We start from the raw sequence: 12228 nt of genomic DNA on the forward strand, positions 1-12228 counted from the left end.
CATTGCTGACATTGCCAGTTGCCGGTATAGCCAGAAAAAGATATCACAGTATTCTTTTTATGAACCATTGATTGTTAACTTTCTGGCAGAACTTTGAATCAAATTTAAAAAACACCTTGTGTGGCGGCGACACTTCCACCAGGTGTCAGTGTGGCACCATGACGCCCCCCCATCACTGTTCCCTCAGTCAGCTTGCACAATATGGACCACTGTCTGGAGTGATCCTCATGAGAGCTGTGAAACATGAGAACGAGGCTGGTACCCCAGTCCTCGCTGAAACGGCGGTGACGAATGACTGCAGCCAATCCGACGCACGATGGCCACTGAATGTTCCTTATACTCAGAAGTTGATGGGTTATCAATGCAGTTTTTGGGTAGGAAATTAGTCTCTCTGGTGCCTCAATCCTTTGAGGTGTTGGTTTGGGTTTTTATAGCATTGCGTAAGTCTTGCGTATACCGTACACAGTTATCTGTGCACAATCTGCTAAGCATCTGAGCCACTGACCGGGGGGGGGGGGGGGGGGGGGGGGGGGGGTTATGTTGATGGGGACTGTGTGAGATTAACCTTGCTGTGAGGGCACCCTCCACATGTGATGGAGGCGTGCAGTTCCACGGGTGAGCCAGGCGAGGGTGCCTCCTCGTCAATCCTCAGCTGAAACTCCCTCTGAATGGTCACAGCGTTGGGTGGGGGGGGAATAAATAGTGTGACATAAGGCTGTTTAATCCTCTGTCCTCTAAAAAAAAAAAATAGAAAAAAGAAAATGGATTCTGTCACGCAGCAATCTGCTCTCTCTTCCGGCCGCTCTCTATTTCTGAAGCAGTGCTGTCACATGAAATGACTCTCCGGTTGGACGTTCCTCAGATGTTTGGGGGAATGGTCCCGGTGCTTACAGTGCATTTTGTCGTATTGTGATTAGCCAAGAACACCTGCAGATGTAATGCAATCACTAGAATAACCCCAGAATAAAATAAAATAAAAACCGATGTGTTGATTTAACGCTATGATGAACTGCAGCTGAATTGCACTGCCTTCAGCTTTTATTATCCCTCTGTTATCTTCCTGTGTACATACTTGATTCTCTCTACTGTAAACCCTGTGCCGGGCCACAAGCTCCAGCGTGTCCACGTCAGAGCCCTTGAGGGTCTTCATCCTGGCCAGGAATGTGAAAAGGCCTGATATAAGAAGAGCTACAGCTACTCTACCATCCCACTGTGGGTATACGAATTCAAGGAATACTCCAGCGATCTAGAATAACATTTGCATTTTTTTGCAGATGCTGTAGTTGGAGCTTGTTCACAGTCCATAATACTAACCATCACAAATAAGCTGACTTTTATTTCTCTAAATTCAGGTTGGGTTCTTTTACTGTGCATATGATGAGTGCAAGTGCCTCTTGTGACACCTGCCATTATGAAACAGCAAATTGACATCCCTCCTGGTGAGTATGCCGATTATTGGAATAACATTTTAGGAGATACAAGTCCGAGCAGCATGTTTGAATTATGTGGAAGCAGCAGCAGCAGCAGCTGACGGACTACCTGACTGTCCCTCGCTGGGAACTTTATTTCAAAGCCCAATGGGAGAGAACTGCTGTTTGTAACAGACTCCGCAAAGATGGAGGGAGGAAAGGGCGAGGCTCCGTGTCTCTCCACAGCCCTGACCTCCAGAGGTCCAGCAACCTGAGATCCTCAATGAAATATTTAAAGCTTCTGTTTTATCCGCAGTGCGCTGGTCAAGAAGAAGAAGAAGGGGGGAAAAAAACAACTGCGGGCCTCCATGACGTAATGCCCAAGCCATACAGCAGCGGTCTGATTGGTCTACACAGAGCAGGGTTGGTCAGGTGACCTGTGCCACTGAGGCCTTTTAAGGCATTACGATGCCCCGAGGCTCCACATTAGGCTCACGCACTGTCTGCTGCACGTTATGATCAATCACCGCCGGCTGCGGTATATTTCCATAGCAAAGCTTTTAGCAGCAAATCTGCAGTATGTGTACATTATTTAATGAAGGTTCCAGTAGCACAGGTTGTGCTCATCTGTGTTGGACACTTGCCTTGTTTCATGGCACGAGGCCTCTGCAGATCTGCACTGCAGCAAAAACGTTTTGTTTTTGTCTAATTCTGAATGTTTATTTAACTTAAATTGGTGCAATTTGATCAAGTTAAAAGTGCACTGGCTTCCATATAAGGATACATATTTTATATGTTTTGTTCTGTTCTATTTCCCCCTGGCTAACTCCCTTCTTTTCTTATATATCATGGCTGCTACAGTGAGAAGAGTGTAAACCAACCTGGCTGAACCGTCACCGACATGCAGGTTGTGTGTTGGGTTTCTCAGGCTGGGGCTCGGTGGCAGGCAAGGGGCTCTCTCGGGTTACAAGCTCTGTTTCAGTGGCACAGCGGGGGGTGGGTGAGAGGGAGACGGAGGTGCAGCAGCAGCAACAGCAGCACAATGATCCCTGGGTCTTCACTAATAGATGATCCACTGATTAACATGTCCCAACCGAACCCACCCACCCCACCCTCCACTTTGCTGCAGCAGAGGCCCTGAGCAGGAGCAGACAGCAGAGGGACAGGGCCGGTGGTCACAGCCGTGTGGGGGAGCAGAAGGTGGTGGTGTGTCTATACTGGCAGGGTGTTATATCAAATATGGTGATATGAATGAAATAATATTCCTGGCCTTGATCGGTCTTCCATTGACCACATCTGCCCCCCCCCCCCCCCCCCCCCAACTGATGTGTATTATTGCTGGCCTTATTTCATGACCTTATTTTCCACTGGCATCTTTATTTCTGAGTAATGATACTGCATGTGCTGAAGGCAGTGAATAATCCCCTGCTCAGTAATCCCCTCAAGAAGTACGGCCAGTTGCAGCTCAAATGCAAATTCATATCAAGATAGTTTTGAAGTAACATAGCCCCCCCCCCCCACACACACACACACAGAAATGAGTGACCACCACTGTCTTTGTCTCTGAGTGCCTTTGCATTTAATTTATTTTCTGCCCAAATTTCAGAATAATACCTGGATCTGTCATTGTAATTACAGCAGGCTATGACATGTTGGCTTTGATTATTCAGCAGCTCTTATTTTAGCACTGTGCTCATGCAGGTCAATTTCCCAACACCATATGAGGATTTATGAATAAATATGGTGTCTGCTTCCTCGTGTTTTTCTGGAGCATCGCCTCATCGTCAATAACGTGATATCTCTTGTTGCCGTTTAGTTGTTTTTTTTCCCCCCCCTTTCCTTTTGGAGCAGCAGACTAAATCTTGTCGCATTATTGTCTCATCCAGCGGTCCTGCATCATGTGGCCTCGGACGCCTTCGCGGGAGGCGGCGCGGACGCGCGGCGTCCATCCGATCCTCTCTCCGCCGGCACCTGTTCCATCCAGGCCCCCCCGAATGAATATTTTAAATATTCATCGATTGGCTCCTCATCTCCCGGACACGCACGCCCTGTCGCACGGATGATCCGCGGCTCCAGTTTCAGCGCGTCCAGGTGGAACCCACGTCAGGGCCCGCGGAGAGCTGCGAGCTCGCGGCCCCTGCAGGCCGGGCAGCCGACGACCAGTCACCTCGGATGGATTTCACTGTCGCTATTCACGCTGCACAGCGGGTAACCGAGCCCAGCCTAAATATTAGACGAGTTGTGTCCACCCGTGGTTATCTGCCTAATTATCAACAGCAGGTAAACGGACCCCCGGCTGGCCACCGGAGAGGAGCATGGGTAGAAGTCGCCCGCATATATTAGGGCCTCCAAACGTGCACTAGGGACACAGCTCGGGCTCCCGCTGCAGCCGGGGCCCCTCTGGTGCTGCGCAGCCCTGCGTAAAGCTGTGGGGGCGATGGGCCGGAGTGATGCTCCTGCTTCCCGTCGAGGCTCCAGGCCTCCAACTACATCAGGTTGTATGTTTGTTTGTTTGTTTCCCCACTACAAGGGTTTTGCATGATATGAATCAGCAAATAGCCAACATAGGTTAAAGCCTATATAACGAAATATTAAGACTCGTCTCACGTGACAGGCCTGCTGCATTTGGACATTGCAGCAAAGGTATCTCTCCCCCCCCCCCCCCCCCCCCCTCCCCCTCCCCGCGGCTCTCCTTGGACAGGAAGTGTTGCAGAGTATAGGCCCCTGACCACCAGTGCATGCAGGCTTTGAATGCAGCGTTTGATCATCATTAGCCATCTGGACGTGGTCATTTGATCCTGCAGCATCTCGACCCCGAGAACTGCAGCCTCAACAGCATCAGCCGACTCAAACTAATCCCGCGGTGACGGGGGGGAGGGAAGATGCGCCAAATATGTTGTTATCTGATGTGTGTGTGTGTGTGTGCTCGCTCATGATTTAATATCTCAAAGTGCAGCGCTGTGCATTTCAATGGGCTGCCTCGTCTTCTGCTCAGTTGTAGTTTTAATATTTGATGTTTGTTTTCATCATTTTTCTACCAGTGGCTACAAAAAAACCGAGAAACAGGAAATGTTAGTCCCCCCCACCCTCTTTCTTCCTCCCCCTCCCTCCATAGAGAAAGCATTGTGGTCTGCAGGTGCAGCGAAGGTAAACGGGACCTATACATTGACCACAGGCCTGCAGGCCTCCTCTCTCCTGTTAAGGCCTTTGATAAGAAAAAAACAGGCCCTCAAGAGTAAATTATAAATATTAAAATCATATATAGATTTATCTTAAATCCATTTAGCGTTAAATGTGTGTTAAATGTGTGTCTCAGTATTATAGTGATGGCCTGAAATAGCCAAGCTCTGCAAATGTAATCAGAAGGGTAAAAATCAAAGATTCCATGCTTCTTCAATTATTAGATATTATTGTTATAATTTATTATATGGGCCAAATCAAATCGAAGGAGTCTACAGAACAATCTGGGTGTTCACGTGTCTGCCTGGGTGAGGACGGTCTAAAGGGGTTGTTCCGAATTATTGGTCAGGAAATCGTTTAATCCGGAGGGTGTTGGTGGGGGGACAAAACCAGTCCTCCTCCCCTCACACTGCAGCAGTTCGACCAGGTCTCCTCGCCTCCCTGCATGGGAGAGATCCACCTTAAAGAGACTGGCACCCGGGTACCAGAGGCCGTGAACGCAGCAGAGCAAGAGAGAGAGAGAGAGGCCGTCAACGCAGCAGAGCAAGAGAGAGAGAGAGAGAGAGGCCCTGAACGCAGCACAGACAGAGAGAGAGAGAGAGAGACGCGGGAGGAGGACGCTTGGATTATTGGATGACTGTGGGGTGAGAGATGCGGGGAAAATGTGTCTTTTTCTTCCGGGCAAATCCCAGGACACACCAGGTGGAGGGAGGCTGGACGGAGGCCGTTTGTGTCCCGCTGTTACACGGTGGAAACACACGGCCACTATTACGGTCAGTGGCACAGAGCAGGCCTGCAACCGACCGAGAGGGTAGAACTATATTGTAGCATGTAGAATCCTTCATTATGGAGACCAATCCCCCCCCCCCCCCCCCCCCCCCCCCCCCCCCAAAAAAAGCTAGATCCATACAGTTTAAGAAAAAGAATCTAATTCTCATAATGTTGATATCATCCAATGTAAATGTGTTTATCTAGAAGTGAAATGCAGAACCCTTTGAGGGGCCCGTTTGTTGCGGCGCCTCTTTGTGTGTCTGCGCCTTTAAAAAGGTGCGCGGTGCACCTCGCTGCTGTCAGCGCGGTGCACCTCGCTGCGGTCAGCGCGGTGCGCCTCGCTGCTGTCAGCGTGCAGCCCGGGCGCGCAGGTGAAAGAGAAAAAAAGAAAAAGGGAGGAGGTTGAGTTGGGAGAGAGAGAGAGAGAGAGAGAGAGAGAGAGGAGAGGAGAGGAGAGAGGAGCGCAGGGGCTGAAATTGACATTTGATACTCAGGAAGTTCAGGACGCCGCTTGGATTTCTTTTGTTTCATTGTAAATCTGCAGCGCTGCTGCAGAGGCAACACCGACCGACCGACCGGCCGACCGGAGGCTTGTGTCGCTCCCACACGACTTTAAAAGTGGGGGAAACCCTTTAAAAAACAACAACAACAACAACAACAACACAAATGATACCACAGGTTGAAGTTCTGCGACTGCTCCGTGTCTCCAGGCAGCTCTCAGCCATGACGCACAACGGTGGACCCGGAGGACAGGTATGGACGGAGTTTTATTACACAATTACTTCGAAAGCTTCACCGCTCTTACACAGTCTGACTGGAAGTCGGGGGAAATGTATAGGCAACAAAAAAGAGCGAGGCCGGACGATTGACTTTGATAAAAAAAAAAGAAAAGGCCATGTTAGTTTTTAAAAACGAGGAGATATAGATGCGATTAATACTCGATGCTTTATCCTGGGGGGGAAAAAAAGTCTACATTTTCTAAATCAGAAAACAAATTCAAACGCAATCCATTAAACGGAATCGTGCAATTTGGCCCTTTTTTATTTCTTATCTTTATTATTAGATAATCTTCCGTCTCGGCCCATAAATAGTCCGAACAGGTTGAATTTGGTTGGAATAAAAAAACAAAAAAAAACCAATTTCAATTTCACAAAATGTAATTGTTGGCCATTATTAGTCAAATCCATTAAATGTTAAATTGCTGTGGCTCTTTAAACACGTTCTGGTTTAGATGACGCCGGAGGTTCGATGCACCTGTCTGTATATTATTTAAAAAAAACAAAGGGATCATATGAGGATGGGCTCCTGTGTCTTTCTTATTTACTAAAACAGGAGGAGTGATCAAATATCATTCAGTGTTGGGCTTAAAGGGCCATAAAACTGTAGTTTCTTAAATTACTGTAAGAATGTCGCTATAATTTAAAGGACCATAATTAAACTCCCTTTCAATTCACAGGATGTGAACAACAGTGATTTTTGATTTTTTTAAAAATTATTTTTACCCCCCCCGCAAGATTTACATCTTATTTGAAAGGCCGTTTGTATTTATAAAGTCGAACATTTCGAGTTGCATGACCGATAGTGGATGTGGATTTCGCAGCAGGACTTAGCAGGAGAGATAAATCCTCCTGAAATAACCGTGAAGTTGAGGACTTCGTCCAGTCCCTGTTCAGACAAATGCGATTAAGTGCAGCAGCGACTTTGCTCGGAGCTTCAGAGACAAAAGGCAGCCAGGGCCATTCAGTGTTACCAATAAGGCATGATGGGGAATTCACATAGATGCTGAGGAAGACATTTGTTGGACTCTAAGCATCTCCTTTTTGCTATGGTTTCGTTCTTTGAACGTTTTTAATCGACAATATTCCGACATGAATTTGAATTTCGTTGGGCAAAAAAATCCCTTTAAAACTCATTATGATGTAACTGTTGCTCATCAAGCAGCGAGGCAGGAAACTAGAAGCCCTTCTGACAGACACATCGTGATTATTGTCAATATGCAAGTGTAAAAATATCAGTTTTTAAATTCTTATCAAGAGAAAAGGGTGGATCCAGTTTTAAAAACGGACCTTGTCATTGTGACCAGATAAATATTTAAAAACAATTGTTTTTTTATATAAAAGAATACATTTGGTCTACATGATTAAACATCATTTGAAATAATAATATAATCTCGTAGGATCATTTAATAACTGAGATATTTCACTCAGAGATAATGATGTTATGACACTCTCATGGGTCGTAGACACCCTAACACAACATCACAAAAATCTCATGAACCTCCATTCTTCACTAATTAAGGTTTGGAAAAAAACACGACGTGGACGAAGCCTTTTAAGGACACAGGTTCTTTTCGACTTGGCTTTTTAGTGCTATTGATTTCCCCAGGAAATGGCAATGGGAGTCTTGCTCGGGGAGCCATTTGGGCGTCTGAGGAATCACTTAGTACACGGTTTTGATCGCTGGAATCAATGGGAGCTCCGTGCACTGCAGCACCCAGGACGAAGGGAGCTAATGGCTGAACTAAGGGTGGGGCGTCCTGGGCCCGGGCAGGACAAAACAACTGAGGACACTGGCCTCTCTCCGATTCAGATGATCTGCAGCGCAAAAAGACGCTTCTGACCACACATCCAAGGTCAGGAGATGGACTGAAGGGTATCACGCAGCCGCAGGATTGTTTATCGTCATTTGAATGGACTTTTAATTCATACTGAGCCATTAATATTAGGCTGAACTGTTTTAGATTTGTTATCATATTTGTACGAGAGGCCTGACTCATGAGAAAAGCATTGGACAATCGCAGTTGCATTGCAACAACTTTGACGTCAGACTCCGACAGCAGCCATTTTCTGCGATTATTGGTTTAGATGAGAATAACAAACCCGAATGCTACATTCTAACCCAGCTACAGCTGATCTTATACAATATTCTGTAGGTAAGATGGCAAAAGCCTGAAACCCGTCAACTATGCTATGGACCGCAACAGAGACGAAAACTTGAATCAGGATGTGCAGTCAATAATTAGTGTTTCTCTCTACATTGATTCCTTTTGAAATCTGCTGCGATGAAACAGGCCCTTCTCTGTGTAGAGGCGGTGACAGCATGTCTCTGTCAACACCGATGGGTCGATGAAAACAACGCTAATCTACGGAGCGAATTAAGAGGTCAAGTCCAGGGTGTCACCCCTCAGGACGAGTCGGGGGTGCGGAGGCAGAGCAGAGCCAGGATGTAAAGAGATTACCTATAAACCACAAGAGCTCAGTTTACTTAAGTTTCAGATGTATTAGGTTTAGTGAATTTCAGTTTGCTTCCTCGTTGTATCTTAACAAAAATACTGCTTAGTTAGTGTGAATTCATTTACATGTGTTTTAGCTGCCACGTTGATTAAATCACCAAAAAAAATCTGCAAGTCAGGATGTGTGTATAATATCTTTTCATTCGGGGTTTTTAACATTAATCTTGTAACCTTCCCTCTTAGAAAACTGCTGCTCCAAAAATAAAACCAATATCGCCACACGACCAGAAATAATTGGCTGCTTCATAGTCTCATCCGCCGTCAGCCGTAACTCCCCTTTTCCCAGAAATCTAAACGTGGGCAGTGCAGGCGCTTAGCGGTGAACAGGAAAAACGCGGTTGTTTGTCCACTTGAGGGATTTGACTGGACATACGGGGCGTATATATTTAGTCGGCCACATTAAGACTCACTAGCCTTTGACCTGTTACTCAACGCGCGGACCAATCCACTGCAGTGCAGCCCGTCTTGAGGCGAACTGCAACGCTGTGGACAGGCCGAAGGCTGTGGAGGCTTCTCTTCCTGTTTCACACCGTTTATCCACTCGCGCGCTCGTGCCTCCGTCCCTCCGCCTCCTCTGACCTTCTCTCTCCCTCTCTCCAGGCCAGGTTGCGTCTGCTCACCTCGAGAGGGGTCGCCGCACTAGTTTGCATAGTTTTGCTTCTCTCTCGGCAGACTGTCGTCGCCGGCTGACTAGTCGGCCCGGGTGTTGGGATGATAATGACTCCTGTTCTGTGTATGGCACTGGTAGAATTCACTGTGAGCGCTCACTATCAGTGAATTACCATAGGGCCATAAACAGAGCAGAGAAAGAACCACTTGACGATGCCCCGTCCGCGGCTGTCCTCCGCTGCGCTTGTGGGTGGAGTGAATGTGATGTAATGACTCGGGTGCAGTTGCGCGAGCCGAGTTGTGCGCTGGCTACGTCGACGTCCCTCAGTGCTGATGTGTCTCTATAACAACAGCTGCTCGCGTCTGGGACGCCCCGGCCACTCCTCTTCTTTGCCCATTTTGGCACTAGCACATTTTTGCTTCTGTATATATACTTTGAGCAATTATGTGTAGTGCCAATATAGGACAAGACAGACTTCCGTCATTTCCTTTTTGCTCAACTGTGGATGTCATCTTCTCTAAGTTAAATGCATGTGTCGGTGTCTCTCAGGTAAAAAAAAAAATGCTCTTGATTGACCCTTGAATTCCTCTTCACTGTCACAAGTCATATTCTCCTTCCGGTTGGTCCTTTCTTGTGACTTGGTCTTCATTACCTGACTGTAGAAGACCACTGAGTGGGTGTGGACGCGCTGACTCTTTCAGTGTTACACCCAGGAGGATGCTGACATCAAATGAGAACCGAACACTTTTCTCATTTCCCTTCCTTTCTGTTTATTAAAAGTAACTCTTCTTGCTCAGCGTTTCTAATCAAGAGTCATGCCATCTCGTCTCAGTGGGTTCCTCTTATCCCTCCACATCCGGAGGAACCACGGTCGTTTTTTGACTCATTGGGGGCCTGAGGAGGCCCCGCAGCTCTCTGGTGGTGTTTGGCAATGGTAGAACTCACACTGGTGAGGTAGATGGATCCGGTGGTTCTAGACTTGCCAACTACTGCTTGAGAGCGTCGGCCAGCTAAAACCCAATGAGAGGGGACGAAAAACCAGCCTCCCCCGGTGCCAAGAGGAGAGCCATCTTAGGGACACTTTGGTCAGTGAGTGAGTGAGTGGCTGATGGTGGTGAAGGGTGGGGTGAGACTCAGTTCCTCCCCTGCACACCCCAGCCTCAAAGCTCCAGTGACTCTGTGAGGGACACGTCGGTCAGGGAACAAGACCTGGGATGAAAACATAGTTGTAACAGTCTGGGTTATCAATGAGAACGGTCTGTTTGTGACCGACAAGAACATGAAAACAATTGGGATCCAAATAATCATCAATTATTTGCTCGGAAAATAGCGCTTGTTGTTCAATTCAATAAAAATTGAATAGAGAAAATTGTTTAATTGCCCTTTCCAGGTTCTTAAATGTGAATATTATACCCAAAGCCATTTGAAGCGGTCACATCGGGCTCGATGAATTTGTGATTGGCACCTCCCGCTGTAGAAATAGAATAATGAAAGTATTATTTGAAAACCGAGTCATCGAAAAGATGAAGATAACCATTGGTTGCATGCCTGCATTAATTAAAATCTAGCGGCTTGTAGCTTCTTCCATTCTGATGATGTTACGATGATGACGGATTCCTTGTCTTCAGGTTTGAAGTGCTGTTCGATCATGTGCGTGCAGCTGTGCAGCGCGAGGGACTTCGTGTACAGAGGCTCAGCCAGCCATCCGGGAGTTCCTCTCTTAGCTCCGTGGCATAACTGGCAGACTGTGTGGTGTCATCTTACCCCTCTCTTTTGAATGCGGCCTTTTCCCCCCTCCTCCCTTCCCAAATGAAAAAAAAAAAAAGGTGAATATTGAGAGATGTTGGTTTCAGTTCGCTGTAACACTCCATTGACAGAATACGGCTCAGAAAGCTGCTGCAGACTGAGCTCCGTATATCTGGGTCAGGGTCTGCTAATGTAGGTGACAGGGGGATCTGGGGATTAAAATCTCTTCATCTGCCTTTGTATAAATCCTGCTTTATAGCCTACACTTCAGCTTTGGCTAATATGATTTGTATTGTTACCAGTTTGCCTGCAGGCTGGCTATATTTGAACTACACGGCGGACGTCGTCATCGGACCCGTGCTGAGGCTGCTTTGCTTTTGTGCGGCTCGGCCATTAAAACAGAAGGCGAGTGGGTGAGTGCTGGAGATTGTGGTGAAACACGGACAAAGTTGACAAAAAGAGCTCCACTCAAGCTGTTATTCACCGGACAACTGATTCAAACTGATTCAGCTAAACCGTGATTGTGTGTCATGTTACAGAACGTATGCACATGTGACGTAAAGTGTGTAACATGTTGTCAATGTGTGTGCACCTGCTCACCTGCTTCTTTGGAACAACATACGTTGTTTTTCTTTTTTGCATATTCCTTTATCTGTGATTTAAATAAATACTTTAAAAAAAGACTGATCCATTGTGTCTGTACTCCCTCTAACCATCTTCTCTGCAGCAAAATGCATTGTGGGAAAAAAAGTCTTGTCAGTGCGAGCGAGGCCTTCTCCAGATGGGCCGAGCGGCTCAGGTTACACCGCATTTTTCAGTGCCCCCTCTATCCCACAGCCCCCCTGGCCCCTTTCTCCTTTCTCCATCCACCACACACACACACACACACACACACACACACACACACACACACACACACACACACACACACACACACACACACACACACACACAGTTTCCTGGGTGGGTAGACTCAGGCTGAGACAGTGCTTCGCCTTGTGTTCTAATGCAGGCTGCAGAGCATTAGTGAAATGAGATTATCATCGTTCTTACGCAGTGTCTGGGCTGGAGGTGGGCCGAGGTGTGGGCCGGGAAGGTGAGGATGCCATTATTAGACTATTAGACTACGTGATGGAGGAAGACGCCTCATCAGCAACATGTCTGCCGATGATCAGGCTTCAGTGGAAACTGCATTAGGGCCCTGGATGTATACTGAGATT

The sequence above is a fragment of the Scophthalmus maximus genome, chromosome 12 (assembly GCF_022379125.1).
Source record: "Scophthalmus maximus strain ysfricsl-2021 chromosome 12, ASM2237912v1, whole genome shotgun sequence".
NCBI lineage: Eukaryota > Metazoa > Chordata > Actinopteri > Pleuronectiformes > Scophthalmidae > Scophthalmus > Scophthalmus maximus.